General features: G+C 37.3%; 1 protein-coding gene across 11 annotated transcripts in view; it reads left to right on the forward strand.

The window, feature by feature from the left end:
- PALLD (palladin, cytoskeletal associated protein) overlaps positions 1 to 23,196 on the forward strand; it is a 190,202-nt gene that overhangs the window by 120,738 nt on the left and 46,268 nt on the right. The window contains exon 1 of one of the 11 annotated variants that reach the window (XM_039699949.1): positions 1,221 to 1,334. The exons of 8 other annotated variants lie outside the window; for them this stretch is intronic. The gene's annotated coding sequence lies outside the window, so the exon portion shown is untranslated. Of the gene's footprint in view, positions 1 to 1,220; positions 1,335 to 23,196 lie in introns of those variants that run through there. 2 more of the 11 variants (XM_039699950.1, XM_039699951.1) reach the window with 2 other exon arrangements.

Below are 23,196 nucleotides of genomic sequence, written 5' to 3' on the forward strand. Positions count from 1 at the left end.
TGAGCAGAGATGAAAGGCAGCCTGTTCATATGCTTACTTGCTGCTCGTGAGGTAGTCAATGCAAGTGATGCCACTGATCACCTCCATGGGCTAAGCATGGAATTGATAATAGTGATTGTATAGATGTATCTTTTGAGATTATCTATCTTGTTATAAGCAGATGTTGAAGTAGATGTTACTAGTCTTTAGTTGTGTACTTAAAAAAATGATGTTGGCATGTAACCTGTAAGAAAGCACTGGATCTGGACCAAGTGGGTTATAGTAGGAATGGTGTGAACCAACAACAGAAATCTGTTTACCTCCTTCTGGGGAAAAAGAAGAAAAAAAAGGAGGAAAAAAGAAGAATTATCTACCTTCAAATGAATGCCTTAGTGGAATATGTAGTAGTAATTAATATATTTAGAGTAAGTGACACCCTGGAAGGTTTTGCATAATTAGATCACAAAGCAAGTAGATTTTTATATCATATAGTAAATTTTCTCTGATCACTGATGCTATTTTTTGGCAGGTAAAGAAGGCACAGGAGACTATTTGTAAAACAGATGACTACATGTGTCATATAGTGAAATAGCATGATTTTTTTCTGAAAAAAGTTTTAAATTCAGTTTAATCTGAACACTTGGGGTCTTGGTAGTGATGCGTAATGGCATAAGTGTTAATTTAAAAGAAGATAGACGTGTAAAAGGGCTTAGAAGAACAACTTGAGACATCACTTCTGCAGTTCTACATTAAATTTGTAGCCATCCCACCCGCTTGTCATGCAGATGAAGCTGATGTGGCAATCGTGGAAACTTTTGCCTCGAAGAAGAGCTGATGTAAATTCTCGTGGCAACGCTTTTGTGCAGCTGTATGGCAATATGGAAGAGCCTGGCATGTTTCTCTAGGCTATTGCACCGCCTTCTCAAGTTTTTCTGCTGGCTATGGATGTTCGTGGAAGGGGAAAAAAGTGAACTTCCAGCCTGGGACTTGAGCATTTTTTGGCAAAAAGTGTACCACAGAGTCTCAGTTCTTGCAGCTCTGAAGGAGAGTGGCTAAGACTTCGGCTGCGGCAGCGGGTAGAACCATCCCGATGGCGGCTGGCTGCGGGAGAGCCGCGTCTCGCCGCCGTTCCCGGCAGCCTGGTAACGCCTCCCGCACGCCTCGGGGCGCCCGCGGCGGCCGCGGGACTCTTAACGTGAAGCTGCCGGAGCGGCCCCGCGGTGAGTCACGGCGCGGAGCGGCGCCCCGGGCCCGCCCTATATAGCCGCGGGTACCTGCGGCCGCCGCGCCGCTCGCTCCGCGCCCGGGACGCCGGCGCTCGGCTATGTGAGAGCTGCCCGCCCCGCCGTGCCCAGGTAAGGCGGCTGGGTACTCGCAGGAGTTCGCGGTGACGTGTCTTCTTCAGATGAGGTTACCGCACGGCAGGAGCGGTGATGGGAGGCGAAAGGTCAGGGCGCATGAAACCATGCTGTAATCGGACCGGGCTGACCGCCCTTCTGTCGAGTATTTCTACTTTTGATCTACTTTTTCTTGATCTTTTAGTTTGCCTCATCGTCTCTAGCCGCGTAAGAGTTTGGCTGAGGCGCTTTATTTGCCGTCCCCCTGGTGTTTCCAGAGGCAGAAAGGATGCTTTTGTGGCGGCAGCGGCTCTGTGCATCTCTGTAGCCCAAGACTTGCAAAGTCAGTCCTTCAAAAATGTGATAGGGCAGTAAACTATGGGTGCCTTTCCACCCTTCTTTGTACCAGACTTCTGTAGGAACCCAGTGATAGTTTTGGATGAGGAGAGTTGGCAATGGGCAGGAGACTTGATCTTTTAGAAGATTTACTATAGCTTCTTACCCAAATGAAATCAAACACTGGAGTTTTGGGCTGCTCTGTGGAATTCATACGTCTATAAGGAAGACATATTTGGTCATCTAGCACTTAATGTACTCTTGTAGCTAAATTTTTTTGTCTAAAGTTTATCACTGCTTGTTGAAAGGAATTTGGTGTTACTTAGTAACTTTGTAACTTATAACAGTAACAGCTTTGGAGGTTTTTTTCCTTCTTTTCCAAGTCTGCAGCACACATCAGATATTTGTTTAAGTTTTAGTAGTGAAGACAAAAAAAAAAGGAAAGTTTCCTGGCAGTAGGCACATAATTAGAAAGAAGGCTGGGAAAAGTAAGACTGGCCTTCTTTATAATGATGTGTTTACAGAAACTTGGAAAGCAGAGATATGCATTGGCTATCAAAGAGAAACCAACGTCTGCTATTGGAACATTTGGGTCAGCTTTATATTAAGGAATATGGCACTGCAGAGCACACATCTAAAAATAGGAGTGGACACAGTCAATGTTTCATTAGGCTTTGAGGTCAAGAAACAGTTTTTCCATGGTATTCTGTGGCTGTATTGAACTGAAACCATGATTCCTGTGAACAAACCTTATATTTCTGAAATTGACTCTGTAAGATGTATTACATGTTGTGCAGAAAGTTTTGTGTTCACTCACGGGTTTGTGTGCACAGTGGTACACTGGTGTTCTGGGGTGGGAAAAGTTTTGATGACGTTCTTTAAGAAAGCCCAGCAGTTTCCAGACATCCAGAGCTGGTCTGTGATTCACAATGCATACCAGACATAAAAGGATTAAGATACAGAATTGATAACAAGAGGATGGGAAAAAAAATCATAGAAAAAGTTAAATGGCTCTCAGCATATGTCCATTGATTGTATCTAAACTGCTTCACTATGAAAATGGGGCAAATACTTGTGAGAACAAGATTCTGAGAGAGATTGTATTGCATCCTGCTTTTGGTTGGGGAACAAAACCTGAAAGAACTGGCTGTGAAATGATGTTCTTTCACTAATTTTCCTGGCCAGAAGGGGAAACACTGTGGGAAAAGGTGGGGGCAGAGGGATAAGAGTTTGAATAAAAGAAACTGGAAATATGGGGTAGGAGATATACAGATATTCTTGCAATGTTTGAAACACATAGGAATATGCAGGTAGGATATTGTTGGAATTGGGAGTGTCTCATTTGGATAAAACAAATCCTCATCTTTGAGATAGAGGAAATCTGATAGTGGATCTCATCTTTGAGATGAGTTTTCTTTCATCTTTGAGATAGTGGAAATCTGATAATCACAAAGTCAGAATTTACCAATTTATCACACATTGCAATCTGACATAGTAGTTATTCTAAAGTTGCAACGGTGGATATATAGTAAAGGTTTGTTAGCAGTAGGTGGATGTATGTCACAAAACTTTTCTTACAGCTTTCTGAGTTTTTTCAGTAAAAATCTGTCCTGAAAATTTGGAGTGTGTTTTAACTAACAATTAAAAACCATTGATGTAAGAGAAATGTTTTTGTGCTGTTACACTTACCGAACATCCTAGAAAATTCTCTATTATCTTCAAAGTGTTCTTAAGTTTCTTTCTTCTTTTTGTTCATTTTACTGGTGAAGCTCATCTTGCTGGACATCACGCACCAATTATTGTGGGCCTATTGACTAGCCTGAGCCTACTGTTTTCTCTTTGCAGAGACTGCGTGATGATTGCAACATATAAAACTTTGCACTGCAGAATTTTTTGAGCTGATACGATGGTTGTGGAGGGCATGATAGTCTAACTGCTCCACAAGCAGGAGCGTGATTGCAGTTTTATTATCCACTTTGTGGTCTGTGTGATTGCAGCAGCCATTTCTAATAGCTATGTTAGAACAGCATGCCTCCTTTTTTGTAAGGACACAGTGGTAAATCTGATGAGTAATGTTCAGCTGTTGGGCTTTAAGCATTGGAAGACCAAGGAAGCAGTCTGCCTGGAATTGACTTGTGGGATGCTGGTCAGCCCACTTATATGCAGAATTTCTTCTTTCTCTCCTCTACAGAATTTTTTTCTATTACAGTGTTTCGAAATGATCCATGAGAGGCTTACCTTATTGAACTTACTGGTTCTCAGCTGGGTAAAGTAAACCAATCATACTTGAAAAATGATGTAGTTGATGGAAAATATTGTATTCCTCCAACAACAACCTAATTTCTCATCCAGTTCTACTTGAATTAGCTGCTTTTCAATTTTACTCATGCCAACATCCATGTGGATCCATGTGCTTGGGAGCAGAGTAGACTGTCAGTGAGTGTGATGTCATATATGTAGGTTTTCTCTGTGTGTATAGCATCATTTCCTGTAAATTATGAATATTTGTGGACACTACATCTGAAAAACATGAAGATAAAGGCCTTTAGTTTTAAAAAGCTGAGTTTCTAATCTGAAAATGTGTAAATAAGTGCATAGAGCACAGTGCAAAGAAACCCTGAAAGGTGAAGATAGCAATAACATAAATTATTTTGTTTTGAAATTATGCAACTAATGTTGCATATGCTATGTGTTTTTTCATTTGCTGTTTATTGTCCAAGAAAAGACTCTTCAAGTATTTGTGGGTCGTACTGTACTTTTATTGATCTGCAAAGAGTTGGTGGCCCTAAGGTTTTGTTTTCCCAATGAAAATTTCAGGATTATGTAGAATGTATAAATTGACTGATAGTCCCAGATATATTTTTGAGAACATAATAATTGACTGGAAATCTTTTATCCCAGGAATATTATCTAATCAAAATATGCCTGTGGACTTTTGTATTCATGTATCATCTTCCATTGGAAACATTCCTGCTTTTTTAACAGATAGCATTTCAGTGCTAATTAAGTAATAAAGTTCTCTTTGGAGGGAAGTGCCCACTCAGTAATAGCAATACTCAGCAATGATTTCGTAGTAATAATAGATGCATTTGGAAGAATATGTACGGAGTAATTACTAACCAAATTATAGTATGCCTAGAAGACTAATTTTAACCTCCTACTGCAGAAGGTGAAGAGTCTTGTGACCACAAGTGTCAGAACTTATTGGAGCATTATAGATAATTTAACATTTTGGTATTCATATATTAAACATATAATTATAATAATTAAAAATAAAATTATCAAAGAAGAAGAACCAGTAGTTAAGGCAGTTCTTTTTACATGTGTAGTCCACTTTCTGGGTTAACACATGAATAGAAAATTTAGGAAATACTTTTCCTCCACATTTCTGTCTAGACACTTACATGGTCCTTTTCCCACCTGCTTGAGACATTCTAACCTTTGCCAAGGCAGGAAGTTTGTATTTCCTTTATTGAAGCAGAAAGTGATTGTAATTAGTGTATTGTGTATGGCACTCCCCAGCACTTCCCCTTCCATGAAGGAAAGGAATTTTAAGATAAACAGCGCTTACTTTTATACAAATAAATAAATATAGTGGGTTCAATTTCTTGCTGGGCTTTTTCTGCCTTATTCACCTGTGTGAGATGAGCCACGAACCAACTGAATCTGCTTTCCCTAGTTTTCATAGTGTGCATATCTCCCCAGTGATAATTTGAGTACGAAATCTTTGATTACCTTAGATTATCTTAAACCATTGTTTGTAGCAGTTACTTAGAATTCTTTCCAGTCCTTCCCGGGACATTCTTCTGAGCCTGGGAAACTGTATTCATTCACATCAACAAAATATGTTCCTGTTGAAATTTCTCTTTAAAATGGGCTTCAGATATTGTTTCTAACCAATTTCAGAAGATGGTCTACATTATATGCGTGAGGATATAACGCAAGAAAAAACAATTCTTCTAATTATTCTCTTTGAGAAACCAATCTGATATCACAGTTCACTATAGTGTATTTCAAGCAGAAAGTGGTAATGTGGGGTTGAGTTCCTACCTCTACCTTAAAAATATGGAAGAGTTATTTAGTTGAAGAGTTGAGTCTATGCATCAGGAGCTTCTATACTGCATTGCCAAAGTGTCCAAGTTCTGGTAAATGTTCATAAGATGGCACATACCTTATTTGTTCTTTTGGGATTGTTTAAAGTAAAGGTTTTTTAGAAAAAGACTATTATTTTCAGACATGATGTGTCAGCCAGCAGAAATGTACAGGAAAAGATTTTTTTGGGTTTTCATTGGCAACGTGCTTACATTTTTTTTTCCAGGCTTAAATGTAAAAATAGATTAGTGCACAAAAAACCTGTTTTAGTGATGTTAATGCTTATACCAACCATATTACCCCATTGAGTTCCCAGTAAAGGCTGATGCTTGTTTTCTATGCTACTGTACCTATTACAACAATACAGAACCTGAGGTGTGTGTAAATAATGGGAAAACACAAGGTATTACTTTTACAATCTCAAGTGGATTTGTTTCAATCTTAGCATTTACAAAATTTCAGTTTGTTCTCAAACAGAACACTGTTTGAGAAGGCTGATGACATTCTGGCCTGTATCAGCAATAGTGTGGCAGCAGGACCAGGGCTGTGACTGTCCCCCAGTGCTCTGCACTGCTGCATTCAGTTTTGGGACTCTCACTTTGAAAGTGACATTTTGATGCTGCAGCATGTCCAGAGAAGGGCAACAAGGCTTGTGAAAGGACTGGAGAACATGAGGGCTAGCTGGGGGTGTTTAGCCTGGAGAGGAGGAGGCTCAGGAGGACCTCATTACTCTCTACAAGTGTCTGAAATGAGGTCGTGTTGAGGTGGAATTCAGTCTCTTCTACCATACCTGCAGTAAGAGGATCAGAGGTAATGGCATCAAGCTGAGAAGGGGAAGATTCTGATTAGACATCAGGAAAAAAAATTAGATGTTTAGTGGTTTAGAAGTTACAGTGGTAGTGCTGGGTCGATTGTTGGATTTGATGATCTTAAACGTCTCTTCCAAAACATTGAACTGTGATAAAGATTCAGTCAGCTGGACTTAATTTTTAAATTGCAAATGAAAATTAATTCCTCTCCTGTGATGAAAAGAAATGTACATCAGAGAGCAAGAAATGCATGCAGACAGTATCTGGTAGACAGGACAAACTTCATTAGGAGCTCTTGCCTGGGCTCTAGTGAATAGAAAAAGGGAATGGAATATTTAGATTTTTTTAGTACTTCTTCTGCTACAAATTCATTTTAAAAGTATTTCTCCAGCCACACTGAATACAGAAATCTGGTTTAAATCAAGACCCACATGTGTTATAGCAACTTTTCTCAGGAGAGCCAACCTGCTGGGTTTAGGCCAAGCTTTCAGCTGAGCTTACTCCTACCCATTTTTGCACCTTACTCACAACTTGGAAGACTTATCCTTAAAATAGCGTAATTCTTTTTTCTGTAGTTGGATCTTGAAGCTTTTTAAAATTTTTACTCTACAGCTGAATTCATTCTTCTGATTAGGTTGAATCACAGTATGAAAGCACTCACTAGAAACATAATTGTTTCTTTCAGTTCTAAGTGCCATGTGTGTATGTACATCCAGATGTGTGTAAAATGTTTCTAACTTCAAAGAGCAGATTATGCAGAATTTTTTATATGAAAGAAGATAATGTAAGTCTGTTTCTGTGTCCATATGAATCTCATGGTATATGAGTATATAAATGTGTGTGTGTGTCCTTACACACACACATCTATAAAATCTCTACCTGACTTATGGGGGTGCTTTGTTTAAAGCAGCTATTAAAGTGAAAAACTTTTAATAGCCAACTTTGGCCACCAAGGAGCTTCACCAAGGCAGCATTAAAAGTTTTGCGCAAGTGAAAGTAGAGTTTCTTTGCTCAGAAACCCAGTGGTGCTGTATTTCTTTTAGCCCACCTCACTCTACTTACATTGGCTCTGAAATACAAAGCCTTTCTTTGCAGTGTTTGAAGGTTTCAGGAGGGCAGCCTAATTTATGGTTATTTTTGTTCTGACCCAAGATCTAGTGAAGTTTTCAGTGCAAGTGAAGCTTTGAAAATCCCAGGGGTGTTCATAGTATTTTGTGGATGGGGTATTTTCATGCAGTCTGTGTTTGTGTGTGATTTGTGTTTCCTGTTAAAACTTCTAGGGAATTTAATAAAGGCATGAGTTACTTGGTAATACATTACTGATGGTGAGCCTGTTGCAAGATGATGCTGTTTATTTCTGTGCAAATCTGAGGTGCCTAAAACCAGAATTACATAAAGAATATTTAAAGGGAATATTAATATCCACACCTACAGAGGTGTTGGTGCATATCAAGAAATGTCTTTCAGATGTTTTAATGAAAAGACTGCCTGGTGTTCAGAAGTGTTCATCTGTATTTCTCAACTGACAAGCTACCAGACTGTATTTTTTTCTATAAACTGCAGATTATTTTCTTTTCCAGAATACATATCTTCCTCATCTGACAAGGCCAAATTCTACACTTTTTCTGTTTCCAACACTACTTGATAATTTTCTCTGTGGCAATTCTCATGAATTGCATGAGTTCAATGTCCTTGCTGAATAATGCTTATTTTTTCATATATAACATTTGTAGGTAATTTTTTTCAGGCAGTAAATAGATTGCCATACTGCTTGGCTGTGCTCTAGGAGCAAGTCTTGTTTTCCTATGAAACTTCATAGTTTCCTATCTTTTTCAAAACCTGGAGATCTGTATGTGATGTAAAAAAGAGAGACACCTCTTCTATGAGTGTCTGTAGGCATATGAATTCCTTAAGGTGAGACTGTGGAAGTTCACACTGTATTGAAAGTACATTGTGTTGTCTTATGAGTCTCTAGGATGTTGCATGTGGTTTCCATTCCTTTATCTTTAGTGACTTTTGGAGTTTCTGCTAGAGATTTTGCAGTTGTTCTTAAGTGGTTCATCAGGAATTTCTGGAAAATTATTGCTTCTGTTTTCTGCTTTATATTAAAATACCTAAACATTTTCTTTTTTTTTCTTTTTTTTCTTTTTGAACATTTTCTTTTTTTTTCTTTTTTTTCTTTTTTTTCTTTTCTTTTTTTTTTTTTTTTCTTTTTTTTTTCCTTTTTTTTTTTGTTTGCTTGTTTTTGGTTTTAAGAAAGAGAAAAAATTCCTGTCAGTTGGATTTCAGAAACACTTGTACTTAGATGCTGCTTTCGTGGATATGCAACTGAATTAGATAACTGTTGCATGCACATTTTCCACACAGATGGAGAGAAAAAAGGAGTGTCTGTTAAGATAAAATCAAAATGGTATGTCAACATTTTCTAAAACAATGGATGAACTTTCAGCTATTTACTCTGAGGTTACAGCTACAGTTGTGTCTGACCCATAAACCACAGCAACTTTAAGTGTTTCTGTGATTTCAGAAATAAAAATTATATGTTGATTCCAAAACTCTAGGTTCCCATGTCTCCCATCCTTTCAAAAGATAATGGTCATGTTGATGGATAGATAGATGGATAGATACCCAGAGACATATCAATAATGACATTTGTCAGAGTCACCTGAAATACCCAGAAAGTGGAGGAGGAGGCCCAGAATCACAATCTCTGCCAGGTTCCCTTGCTCTCCTACCAGTTACATGGCTGCCATCAGCAGCCAGCTGCCAGCAGCACATCAGCCTTCTCTGCAGCCCTGGCTGGACCCCATTGCAGCACTCTAGTCCTGATGTCAGAGGTGCACCATGCGCTGTGCGGACTGGTGCGGTGGAGCCATTCCTGGCATGGTGAAGCTTGGCAATGACCACATGCATCACAGCTAGCCCAAAATCGAGGACTTGGTTTCAGTTCTGAGGAACCTTTTAGGAAAGGAAGCTTTTTGGAGCAGGAGCTGGTATCTTACAGGAGCAGGGGTTTGTGATTGTCTAAGTTTCAGCATATCCAGCTGGTGTGTGGTATCTCACTGGAAGTTTTCTTCAAGAGACGATCCCGGGGATTCTCCTGGATCACAAAATTATCAAGAAATTTAGACCTCAGAAACACATATAGTAGTTGTGGATGTACAGGCTGCAGTTATAAATGAGGGTATTAACATGTGAGCCCAAATGTTATGCATTAGTTTCAGGTTCTTTCGGTATCCAGGTCTTGAGATGAAGTAAGCCATTAGTGCGCTTCTTTAACACATGTCATTATTATCTGTGGGCATGGCTCTGTGTGTTAAAATGTTTGGTTCAGAAAAAGTATTGAAATCTTTAATGTTACATTTAGCATGTTGTTTTACAAAAAGGCAATAAAATACCTCTGCTTTCACCATTTTCTGGCTGCAGTTTGCTCATTCTGCAAGTTGCCAGACAGAGCTATTGCATCCTCACTTTAATAATCTTTGAAAGTGTTTTGAAACTTCGTAAAGTTAACATTCCTGTTGGGCACAAACTTTGGACTTTTTTTGTGGTAGGCTGTAACTGGAAAAGAGTGATGACCTAGGGACAGTTAATTATAATAAATTACAAGAAAGCTTTGTTGACCACTGAGGCTAATTGTCGGTTTGTGACTAAAACACAACATTTGCATTATGTCCTTTTTTGGGTTAAGAAGATAGATGTTTGTGCTTTAAGCATTACTGCCTACAAATGCAAGAGACAGGCCCTGTTTACTGAGTGAATTCTTGTAAGAGTACTGAATCAGAGGAACTGTTTGCAATGCTAATATTTGAAGGAGCATGCTCATTGATAAAGAGCAGAACAGAATAGAATTGGAATGCTTTTAAGCAGGAAGCTGATCGGCAGTAAATGAAAGCTGGGGTAGTTGAGTGAACATAGAGTTCTGTGATGCCCAGTATTTTTGCTTAGTAACCTCTCTTTTCTCCAAAAAGATTTATTATGTCTGCCAGAATTTCCAATACTGGCAGAGCAAAGTTGATGCATGGTATGGAGGATTGACTAATCAGAGTGAAACTGGGATGTTTGGGTGAGAGTTGTAAAACATGTGAATAGTACCTTTCTAATTAATGGAAAGGCCAGGGCCCCATACAAAGAGTGATACAAGAAGCTGCTTGTCTGAGAGATTAAAATTTTAACAAGTTCATAATAAAATAATACTTTCTGTGCTTCTGAGTTGTGGAAATTCTCCCTGTCATCACTGATGGTCTTTTTGGTAGAGGTAGAATCACAGAAATTTGCCGTTAAGCTTCCTGAGTTACCAATGTTACTCTCTGTGGTTGGTTTTTGAAATTGTTCTTCAATGCTGCATCTGATTAATTACCTCAGATTCCTCAAAAGTTGTATTATAGGTTGTTCACTGTTTTACATGAATTTGAAAACGTGTTTGTTGAGCAACTTAAAATGGAAGGAAGGTACTAATATGATCTGTTTCTGAATTAATTGGCTGTCATTTTGAAAACTCTACAGTTTGCTAAAATCACTGACTAGTGGTGAAGTAACTGTGACGTGCTGCATTAAGGACAGAAAAGATGTAGTGAATTAGTTTTTTGGGTACTGAAGGACATGAAAAATGTGTTTTCCTTATTGAGAAACAGTTCAATGTTTTCAGAGTTTTCCTTGGATGCACCTATTCAGGTCTAGAGTTTTCTTGGATGCTCTTGGATATCTTTGTTGAGCAACTTACAATGGAAGGAAGGTGCTAATATGATCTGTTTCTCAATTAATTGCCCGTCATTTTGAAAACTCTACAGTTTGCTAAATCACGGACTAGTGGTGAAGTTTGTAGAATAATTTAAGGTAACTGTGACATGCTGCATTAAGGACAGAAAAGAGGTAGTGAATTAGCTTTTTGGGTACTGAAGGACATGAAAAATGTGTTTTCCTTATTGAGAAACAGTTCAATGTTTTCAGAGTTTTCCTTGGATGCACCTATTCAGGTCTAGAGTTTTCTTGGATGCTCTTGGATGTACCTATTCAGGTCTAAATTAATGGTTTGTCCTGTAAATTGCTGAATGTGTCTAATAGTCTTGTTATCAGTAACTGGGTCATGCATTGCACAGACTCCGGTCATATGACATCGCACACTGATGTGCAGATTGGCATGTTGTGTGGACAGGAATATGTTTAAACTAAACTCATGCTTTTGGTCTAATGAAACCATTTCAGTGCCTTTTTTCAGAAAATTTTACTAGTTTTGCTCTTATGATAGTACAAATTGATAATCCAGTGTTTTTGAATAACTGTCTTTCTACTCAAATTCTCATTGAAGTGCTGACTCTTAGGGTTTATCTGTGGCATGTTTGGATTTTTTGTTCCCCAGTAAAATAGGGATTACATTTACTGCTGTTGGTGAATTTACACACTGGCCTAAATACAGAAAGAGGTAAGCCATCAGAAATAATAGTGTTGTACATCATATGCAGGCTAAGTCAAGCAATGGCTGGGACTAACTCAAAGCTATAAAAGTCTTCAGGAACTGTCAGGTTTACTTAGTTGTATTTCATTAACTCTAAACTTTTCTGTTTCTGTTCTATAATAAGTATGCATGCCTAAGCAGTTTGGAGCACTTGTGGTAGGAGTATTTATCTGATATAATTTCATCAGCCCAACTGCTTCCTTTAGCTCTAGTTTCATGTTTCCTAGCCCTAAATGGAGGGAAAAGCAACATTTCCAAACTGTAGGTGAAAAATACTGCATAGAATTAGTACAACTGATTTATTTATATAATAAATACCTATATAATAACCTATATAATTTCATCAGCCCAACTGCTTCCTTTAGCTCTAGTTTCATGTTTCCTAGCCCTAAATGGAGGGAAAAGCAACATTTCCAAACTGTAGGTGAAAAATACTGCATAGAATTAGTACAACTGATTGCTAAGCCAAAATTAACTAAGTGGTGGTATACCTTCTTATTTATACATTTCTAGGCATTTTAAACTGTTAATCAACTAATGTTTCTTCTGAAACTTCATTGTGTCAAGATTGCATAGATTTGATTGTGTCAAGATTGCATAGAAAAGACCCTTAAGATCATCAAATCCAATCTTTAAGATCATCAAATCCAACCATTATCCTAGCACCACCATCATGTTCACCATTAAACTGTGTCCTCAGTTGCCATATCCACACATTTTTTGACCACTTCCAGGGATGACTTCCAGTGACTCCACCACTTCTCTGAGCAGCTTGTTCCAGTTTACAGCTTGTAAGAGTTAATATTATTGCTATCTTGGTCATTTAACAAAAAAAGTTCTTCTGACCTTGCGAGAAATTTTGCCATACCACTTATGTCAATTTTTGAAGGAGTTTGTCATTCATCACTGTTATTTAGACTACCTGGATTTGTATGTCAGATAGCCTTCTCTGTGGTCTGAGTATTTAATTAAATCTTGGGAAAAAAGCCCCAGTGACACCAAAGGCAGGGAGTTAATATCCACCAAAAAAATTCTTCTGCTCCTTTATATGTAGGGACATCTTCCAGGCACAAAAGAAAGATTTCTGCATTTTCACTGCTTAAATATGCTCATAAAGGTTCATGCAAAAGGTAGCATTTTTAGACATTGTAACAAGTTTTCTGTAAAGAGCATTGAGACTCTTCAGTCACAATTCACTTCACATTGATTCACTTCAGTCACAAATGCTGATCAGGTGCTTTCCATTTCTGTTGCTACTGATAGGACCTAACCTGGGACCGGAGTACAAAACCTTTACATCTCCAAGAATTTCTATGCCATTTAATTTACAGCAAATTACTGAGATACTTCATTCTTCTTTTAAAAATGTTACTCTGAGAGCAAAACCTAATATTTTTTAATGTCTTTCAATACATGGGTGAATTTTAAACATACATTTTCAAATTCACTTGAATGAAGTTAAATTCATATGAAAGTTGCCTGATTTTCAGAGCTACTAATTACTGTTGCTCCTGGTGGTTTCAGTGGTATGCCTGCGTGCTTGAACACACAGGCTACTAGTGTGACCTCCTGAATTCATTTACACAAGTTTGGAAAGCAGTTGTAGCTTGATTGTTCTGTGATAAAACAAAAAGATGATGGATTCAACATGTATGTGCCCAGCTAGCACATCAGTTCTGCTTGTGGTTGCTGTATACAGTAGGATAACTTGCATAATAATAGTGGTGGGATGGATGAGTGGGAGACTTGCAGTTGATTTTTTTCCCTTACAGCTAATTTCAGCAGATGTTTTCTCTGATTCTAAAATGGCACAGCAATCCAGTATGGCAGTTCAAACCTAAAAGTTGTAACAACTTACTTAGCAGGACCTCTGTCCAATCAGCTGGTTTTAGTGAAGTTTTATTGGAATAAAATTCAATTCATGTTAGATAAATATAAGTGCTATATTATTTTATATTTTGTTTTGAGTTTAACTTCATTCATCTGCTTTTCTTGTTGTTTTCTCCAAATGAGGCATTAGTTGAAACCACTGCTAAAACAATAGTTTAGAAAATGAACACTGGCTGATGATAATAATTCTAATATTGTTTTAGAAAGAAAAAATCTTGTTATGGAATAAGTAACCAATTCATGGATCAACAAAAATACACAAAGGTGAAACTGGTCAAGTGAATATTGTTCTTTATACCTTTGTCATTCATGCAATCAAGTCTTAAGCTACATGTCTTCATTTTTAGGCCTGTACTGGGCTCTTGGTAAGCGTGTAACATTGCACAAATACCCCCACTTGAAATCTTTAGATAGTGAAGGTGAAATTTTCTCCAATTATTCATTGGGCACACTAACCCATTTGAAATTACTTTTCTCTTATTGTAAACTAAACTTTGGCTTTACTTCCATTAAAGACTTCATTCAATTTGGGGCAATTGAATTTAAAATGTATATGTGAAATAAAACTTCATGATCTTACTTGGTCATTGCCATTGAGAAACGAAGCAGCAAAGTCATCTGTAGGAGAATGGATATAGAAGTTCATTCTTGCCTTTCACAATTACCAACCCAAGACAGGTTTTTCAAGCCCTGCTTTGGCAGTGTGAGCTATGAGGTCCAGCTTTCAGGTGCTTGTTCCTGGACAAGCACCACTTTGTTGCTGCACCAGCGGAACCCTCTGGGTGGCTGCTCTTCAGTCTGAAGGAGTGAACAGGCTGAAGACTTTAAAAAGCCAAACAACAAACCGTCACCCAGAACCAAGTTACACAAAACCCAACCAACAAACAAAACCATCAATTTACCCAATTCTATGTTGACTTTCAACTTTTAATTCTCTTGTCCTTTCTGCTAGGGTCCTGAGCTGTTGTGCCATCACAAACGGCAGTGAAAGAACAGGGTTGGACATAAAGAAGTATTAAGGGATGTCTTACTAAGGGGGCCAGAGTTCATGGTATTGTAAGACCAGGTGGTTCCTAAGTGAGAGCAATCACAGCAGTATACAGTGTAGCTCAGCTTACATTTATTTTTTGCATACCTTTACTGGATTAGTATTTTCTTTACTGAGAGCCACTGATGTAAACATGGCAACAATTACTGTAAATTTTTGAAGACTGTTTGCTGCACAGCTGCAGCTAAAAGCAGTAGGACCCACTCAATGAACTTCTCTCAAACTTTTTTGGAAAGGACGAAGCAGAGGACGAAATGACCTACCATGACTTTTTGTACTGTGATAAATACATTTTTGTGTTCATTAGTGTCTGTGTGACAGTGCTTCCATAAATTATGTTCTCAATAAAATTCCATGCCAGCAAATACAGCATGCAGACTTGAAGGGGAATTGGATTTTTGCTCGGCAATATGCACATTGGAAATACAATAACTGGAATTTATGTTTACGTTAATTACAACATGAACATAAATTTCTCATGGCTCTTTTTTTCTTCATGTGCTGTATGAATTGCTTTTTGTCCCTCAAAGTATGGCACAATAAGGACTAGCAATCTCAGTGATGGATGAGGAAAAACTGAGTGAAAGGACTTGTCTTTTTCTCAGGAATCTTGTACATCCACTGCGTTTTGCTGCACATGTAATTTATTTTCACTGTGTACAGTCAAAAAGTCCTATTGTTTTGGTGAAGAGCGCAACCTATGTGGGTGGCAACATCTGTCTCCTAGTAAATAAATATAATATTTTACAGTAATTAATTTCTTCAAAATAGAAGATTTTGTCTTCTTGAAGAACACAAAGAGTAAGCAGCAAATGAAACTGTGATAGATACTTGTGCCTCTGTCCTATTTATATCTGTTGGATCTGTTTTTAATTTATTGGTTTCTAGAGGAATTTCTGAGTCTACAGAAGTAGCATCATAGAAATTAGAACTTTATCCTTTTCTTTTTATGGGAATTATGTACATTTTACAGATGTCTTTTCTTAGACATTATGCAACTCCCTTGCTCTGTGGTTGGTGACATTTAAAAGGTGGTTTTCACTAGAGAGTTTCTTTTCAATGTTGTACTGGGAGATCCAGCTTCATGTTCTAGCCTGTTGCAGCTAACTCCTGGCCTTATATGATGATCCTCACTGAATACTTTGTGGACACTTCTGAGGGTTTACAGCAAGATGTTAAGTTGCAGAGAGGTTTCCTATTAAGGAAAAGTGATGTAATGTCAGTGGAACACTGCCAACTTCTCTCTGCTCATTTTATTTATATTAGCTGCATACCAAAGAAAATGCTCCATAAAACACGAGTGAGTGCTCCCTTCTATATTTAGCCAAGCTAATATACTAATACCAGGAGATTATGTTTATATGCAATTGAAAAAATTATAAAAAGATTTGGGGGCATCTTACAGAAATAAGAGGTTGAACTTGGGAAAAGTAAATGCTAGATTTGCTCCTGGTGCATAAAAAGACTAGGGTTTTTTTTCACATTTGTACTTCCAAGATATGTATTTCTGTGCTGAAAAACATAGTTTAACATTTTAATTGGTCTATTTGGCTGATTGTTTAGGGAACATAAAGTACAAGGAAGTTAATTACATTGACCTGAGCCTTTTTAGTATAAGCGCTGCAGATGTCTCACTTTAAAGCAATTGGCAAGATTGGTGTGATTAAAACCAAGCTTGACATTCCTGTTCCAGTCTGATCTTCTGGTCTGAAATATTCACATTCCTCTTCATACAGAATACAGTGTGATACTGTGCTTTTTTGGCAGGGTTTAAAATCAGTTTGGCATATCTTTGTTCATCACCTTCTCTGACTTTCTTTAGGACTGCTTTTTAAATGAGTAAATGAGTCTCCTTTTAAACTAGTAGATTTTTTTTCCTCCTGGCTTTTGTTCAACTCTTTGTTATACAGCTGATGGTGTTGATAAATAATCACAAGATTTCTTCCTGACTCTAACAATGTTACTTCATAATGCTGTTAAACAATTTGACCTTTTCTATTAATTCTACTCCTACACGGTGACACTAGCTGGGTGTGGTAGTGTTGGAACTATGGATCCTCCCTGATACTAATTCCACCTAAAAGAATATTCCCCATCCAGAGTACTGAGTACATTTGTTAACTGATAAATAAGAGCTGTCGTACTAGTTAACTAACTCATAATGTATATGAAAAAAAGGTAGTTTAATAAATTAAATGCTAAGTTTAGTGTGACTGTGAAACCATGTGATGCATTATGAGTTCTTCAGTTGTCTCATGAGCTACTAAGTTGTGGGTGGGGGAAAGAATTTTGGGTAGCATTATTTTTATCTGCATTTCTGAGGATGCATTGAACATTTTATATGTTTTCTGCTTAAATCTGAGTTGTCTGTCTTCATTTTGAAGCCTGTGGTTTATTGGGATGACTTCTAAAGCCACTGTTTGAGGGAGTCTTCATACATTCTGACATTTAGTATCAAATTTACACACTCTGAACTGCACCCTGGAGGTTTCCCTACTCTCTAGGAGGCTGTACTACTAGTTATGCGAGATGCCAAAGGGGAGTAATGAGAACATTTGCCTATGTATCTCCTTTTGACAATAAGAATTAGAGCAACATGACATCAAACTGAAGGCCAGTAGAAAAAGGCAAATGGTCTTTTAGTCATATCACAAATCAGATATTACTGTTTTACACATCTGGATCTTGTTTCAGAAATATAAAGCTGTCTAATGTGTAGAAGATATGAAAATGATTGTGAGATTCTGTTGCTATTTCCAAGTATGAAGATCTCTTCTCATTCATTCTGAGTGATTCATTGGGGAAGTAGATCTTGCTGCTAAAAATCATGAGAAAAAATTTTGAGTCAACCAAAGGTCAAAAAACATTTCCTGCAATTATGAATTATATGAAACCAGGACTTTTGACTTACTGATTCCTCTTAATTTCAAACGTAAGATTTTAAACATTAAACAAATTTAAACAAAACAAGAAATCTTGAATCATGAGATGCCATTTCTAGTATAAGGTTCTTGCAGGCATATGTTCTCCCTAGTGTAGAAGATCAGACATAGCTAATCTGTGAAGTAGTGCCTGGACAGGGTACAGCAAGAATTATGTGCTATCAATTCTTGCTTAGCAAAGTTTGTTTCTCCATTTTTTTAAACTAAGACTTGGTGGATTACTGATGATTTAAGTAACTTGAATATTGAAGTCTTGAAATTCATTTGGAAAACTGCAGTCTCTGAAGGTTTATGAAATGACCAAAAAATGGGCAGCTTCAAACAATGCTGCCTTTAGGGCGTGAGAATGCAATTAGTGTGGTAAGTCTGAGTGCATGGACTCATTACAGTCTTGGCGTGAGAAAGAGGATGACTGTAGGGGAACGTACTTGTTTTCCTCCAAACAAAAATACTAAGCAGCAAAGTCTTTCTGCAGTTCTGGGTGCTCACTTTCCCTGATAGATAGCACAAATAGTTGGAGAACTTAAATGTCCTTGCTTTATTTTGTACCTTTATGACAAAAACTACTAAATTTTAAAATTATTTTTGCTTTTTTTCCTAGCTTTTTGGCTTTTTACTTATTTTTCTGGATATTTTGTATGTTTTGTCTAATCAATTAGCTGACCTCAAGTCATATAAATGCTTTTGTTATTGTATACACTTTAAGTGCTATACCTGAGGTTTCTACCTGAAATGGAATATGATTAGGAGAATCTTTCAAGTGAGAAACAAGGTCAATGTACTGTGTAAATTTTATTTGTGGCTACAGAGTAGCTTAAGTAAACTGGCCCAGAGACACAAGGGTCTTGCATGTTCTAACGCCTCTAATAATTTTCCTTGAGTTCACAGTAGAATACTGTAGTAGATGAGGTTATTTTAGACCAGTGTTTTCCAGAGAATGAAACATAGTTTTCCCAAGAATGAAATATGGTTTTCCAGAGAAGCTAGAGTATGTAGTGAGGTAGAAGGTAAAGTCATGAGTTTTGGTCTCGTACACCCTAGGTAGGCCTTCTGAAGCTCACAAGGGCTGGTGAAGACAGCCTGGTAGCCCATGGGAAGAGGCAGGGAGGCAGATGAGAAGGCAGACCAGCATTATACCATGATCTGAGTATTGCTGAGAGGAACAGGATCATGTGGAAACTCATAATGAAAAAAGGAAGAACCGTATGATCCCCACTGATGCTGACTTTGGTGATGCCAATATTGTTGTCAATATTCTTCTGCCTTTGAAGTAACCTGGAAGTCCTAAATGACATATTTGATATGAAACTATTGGCTATTTATCAAAGCACAGCCTGGTTTTTCTCTATCTCAGCTGTTTTAGAGGTAAATGATACTTGGGAGTCCAAGCTGTTGTGGTACCTGTAGAGGTTTACACACAATTAGTGTTGGCTTCATTGAGAAAGATACGTATTGCAGCTTTTACGTCTTGCTAGCACTTAGAGTGAGAGAAACAAAGCATGGATTACTTTTTTCTAATTTTAGTTTACTAACAGTGATTTACCAATAGTTTCCAAATGTAATTTTAGTAGTCCACTTATGTGAAGGAAACAATTTATATATAGAATAGTGTAACAGTTTGGGTTGGAGGGGACCTTAAAGAATATTTAGTTCTAACCTTCCTGCTGTGGGGAAGGAACACGGGCAGGAATAAAGTGCATATACAATTCAATGTAAAAACCTTTTACAACAGGGACAATAAGGACAAAACAAGCTGCTGTTGGTCAAGATAAACCAAATGAAATTTACTATAGGAGTAGGTAAACCACTCTTCTTGTCATCCGTTCTGGAATGTTCATTTTAACATAAATCTTAATAAATATGGAAAAATATAACTTGGAACCCTTTAATCAGAAAAGTGTTTTTTCTAATATTCTTTCTCTTGAGAGTGTCCAGCTCCAGGCTAAGAAGGTGCATGAGTCATCAAAATAATGAGTCCATAAAGATAATCTTCATAATTGTCAGACAAAATGGTTTTAAATCCTGAGAAATACACTTTGTTACTAGCCTTTTACAAACCACTCTGATCAGACTGAAAGCAAAAAAGACATGTTTATTTTGTCTGGGAGTTTTTTACTGTAGAGCAGATGGGAGGAGCGGAATTGATTTCTGGAGGTCAGCTGCAGGCAATTGAATAGGAAAATTCATACTACAACATAGAAATAGTAAAATTGCTAACTAGGATAGGTCAATTCATTGTCTCTGAATACGTAAATGTTAAATAATATGCAAGATACCCTATTTTTGACATATATTACACATCAGTATGTTGTACACTTTGAAAGTGTGAAGAAATCCTGTAAAGAAAACCCTATAAATGAAATAAATTAATTTTAATCGTATTCATTTAGAAAAGAGATGTGTTTGACTTACCAGAAATTGACACATAAAATATAAAGCCAGAACCTCTTGTGGTATGCACACTTAGTTTTAAAAGCCTCTTAGATTGCATGGTTTGACTATCACTTCATGGTAGTTTATTTAGTGTATGACTTACATTAGGAAATAGTGCCCAGAAACAAGAGTGGCTCCATAGAGTGAAGAAACATGCTGAGCGTGTTGTATCTGCACACTTCAGGGTCATTGAGCTTTGGGATTTTGGTTTTTCCTTTTGGACTAGCTCTAGTCTGTTCCATGGACTCATAAGTGGCTCAAGCTGGTTAGTTCATTTGACCTGATAGGAAAGGAGTTCATGTTCTCGGGAGGCTTCTCATGGATGAAAACTAGAGAAAAAGGAAGTGGGAAATGGTTGGAAATTTGTTTCAAAAACACATTTCTGACCCAAGCAAAAACCCAAACACAGAGATGTCCTTATGTTTCCTTAGGAGAAATGTCAGGTTCCTTGTTTTTGGCAAGTCACCATGACAGTCACAATTTCATTTGGGGAAAAAATGAAATATTGTTCTTCCTTTTGTTTTCTCTGTATAAGATGGCTGGCTGCTTTCACTGGAAGCTAAGCAAGAGTCAAAACAATTTTAGGGAAGGAACCAGCCATTCATACTCATTGGCACAGTATTTGTCTATAACAAGTGTTTATCAGTACACGTTTGCCTGTATGATGCCTTCTTTTTTATGTGATTATACATCACTTAAGGTGCCGCTTAATTCAGAGAAGTCTTTACTACATATCTCCCATACTCAAGGTTGTTTGCTATAGTAAAAAACAAATAGTACCTGAAGTGAATCATCTTTATGGAATGTATTTTCACTCTGAAGTACAAAAGAAATTATTTGTTCTGCCATTTATGCATAAGGTATTCCATTTAAGCTTTCCAGAACAATATACTGTACACTTAGCTAGCAGTTTTAAAACAAACAAACAAAAAAAATCTCACCATAACATCACTATATCTATTTGTGAGCAAAATTCTGTTTAAAATTATATGTTGCCATTGCAAGAAGCTGATTCAGGTTATATGTCAATGTCCAAATTCGTGTAACAACAGTATGCATTGTTTCTCTTTGTAGTGACAGGGCCTACTCAAATGTTCAGGCACATGATATATTCAGACTACTTAAAAGCAGGTTTTGACTGCAGTGACATCTCTGTACTGTAGGTGGATTTTGCCTCTGCTTAGTAATACTGCTGAAAGATTTCTTTTTGTTTGTTTATTTTAGCCAAGCAACGGGGCAATTATGTTTACAACACCTTTGCAAAAAGTAGCAGCTCTTCATATCTGAGGGTGCTTTAGCAACATTTTGGGTATTGTAATTTTTCTTGTCTCTTTATACATCGGGGATGACACCTTTTAGAAACAAACAACAAAGTTCAGCCTCCAAACTCACTGTTCTAAAGTGCATGTCTGGCTAGATAAGGTGTGACAGTGCCCTGTAAATTATTTTAATTTTGGGAATATAACATCTTCTGCTGTATCAAGCCTAAGTTATAATTGTGTTAGGATTGTGTTAGTTGAATAAATGTCACAGAAGTTCTGGGCAATGCTGCAATGTTATTTTCAGTTTCCAGTGCTCCTGACAAGGCTGAAAGATTATTACTGTCTTTAGCAGTTGGGCTTACTTTGTGGTGCATCTCCTCCTTCCCTAAAAGTATGTTGTTGAGGGAGATATTTTTGTGTGCACAGAAGGACTTCAGGAAGAATGGTATAGCACTAAACTCTTATGGCATTAAGATGGGGCTGACACCTAAAGTAGTTCTACTGTATATTGTTGTAATGGAATTGCAGATGTATATAATTATTTCATTTAAATACCAGTTCTTATGTATTTATTTCCTTTTCAGTTGTTCCTTTTCATATTATGGTTTAAGAATAGGGTGTCTCCACTGAGTTTCCGTAACATAAACTAGTGATGTGTCAGCTGGTAATATCCCAGCTTTACACAAGGCAGCTACCTGCTCAAATGTCAGACCTGTTGTGAATACAGAATAGCTGATAAAAGGGCCTAGAACTCAGTTGTGAGTATTTTTATTAGAGAGTTGAAATTTTAATTTTCCAAAAAGCACATTGAGAGCAAATGTGTGCTCCCTTTAATGTCAGGACATCCAGTAACTACTCAGTTTTATCCCTTTTTAGTATATTATCCATTCATCCTCATGAAAGTATCTCTTGCAATAGTACAAAGCAGTCATCTTTAAAAGAACACACTTGACAGATACTGGAATGTTAATATTGAAGATCTGTAAGTCCAATTTTAAGCCCTCTGTAACAGTTATTGAGTGGGCATAAAAATAAGCAAATCTCCTAACTGGTGGTCAGTAGTAGATAAAATGTGATGATTTATACAGCATCTTGTTAATCAAATACATTAAATTTAAAATAAATATGTAAATTAAAGACAACTGTGCATGTGTTGTACCAGTGAGAAAATGTATAGTACTGTGTCTTTTTCTTCTGTTCACTTTTGGTTTTAGACTAGCACAGTTTTTTGTACTTTGAGATTTTTTTTCCACCCCATATTTTCTTGGAATATATATCAATCAGCACAGAACATAACCTTCTATGTAATATAGCATAATCAGAGTCAGAAGATCTATTTTTCTGTTTCCAGGCCAGTTCATTCCTGCATTCCAAGTAATGATTTCCTACACTTTGGGCCAATCCAGCTGCAGATTGGAACCTGTATTGTAATTAATGTCTCAGTGCAATTTACCTCTTAATAACACAACACTTTTAGCTTCCTTTGTCAGTAAAGCCTGTTGCCTGTGTAATAGTTTAACTGTTATTTCCATCACTGGATAGCCTGTGCACTAGTTGCACTTGCACTGTGTGCACTGTTCTAGTTGTGCAACACAAGTGAATTACCAAGCCAG

The sequence above is a fragment of the Passer montanus genome, unplaced genomic scaffold (assembly GCF_014805655.1).
Source record: "Passer montanus isolate IOZ18808 unplaced genomic scaffold, ASM1480565v1 scaffold14, whole genome shotgun sequence".
NCBI classification, from domain to species: domain Eukaryota; kingdom Metazoa; phylum Chordata; class Aves; order Passeriformes; family Passeridae; genus Passer; species Passer montanus.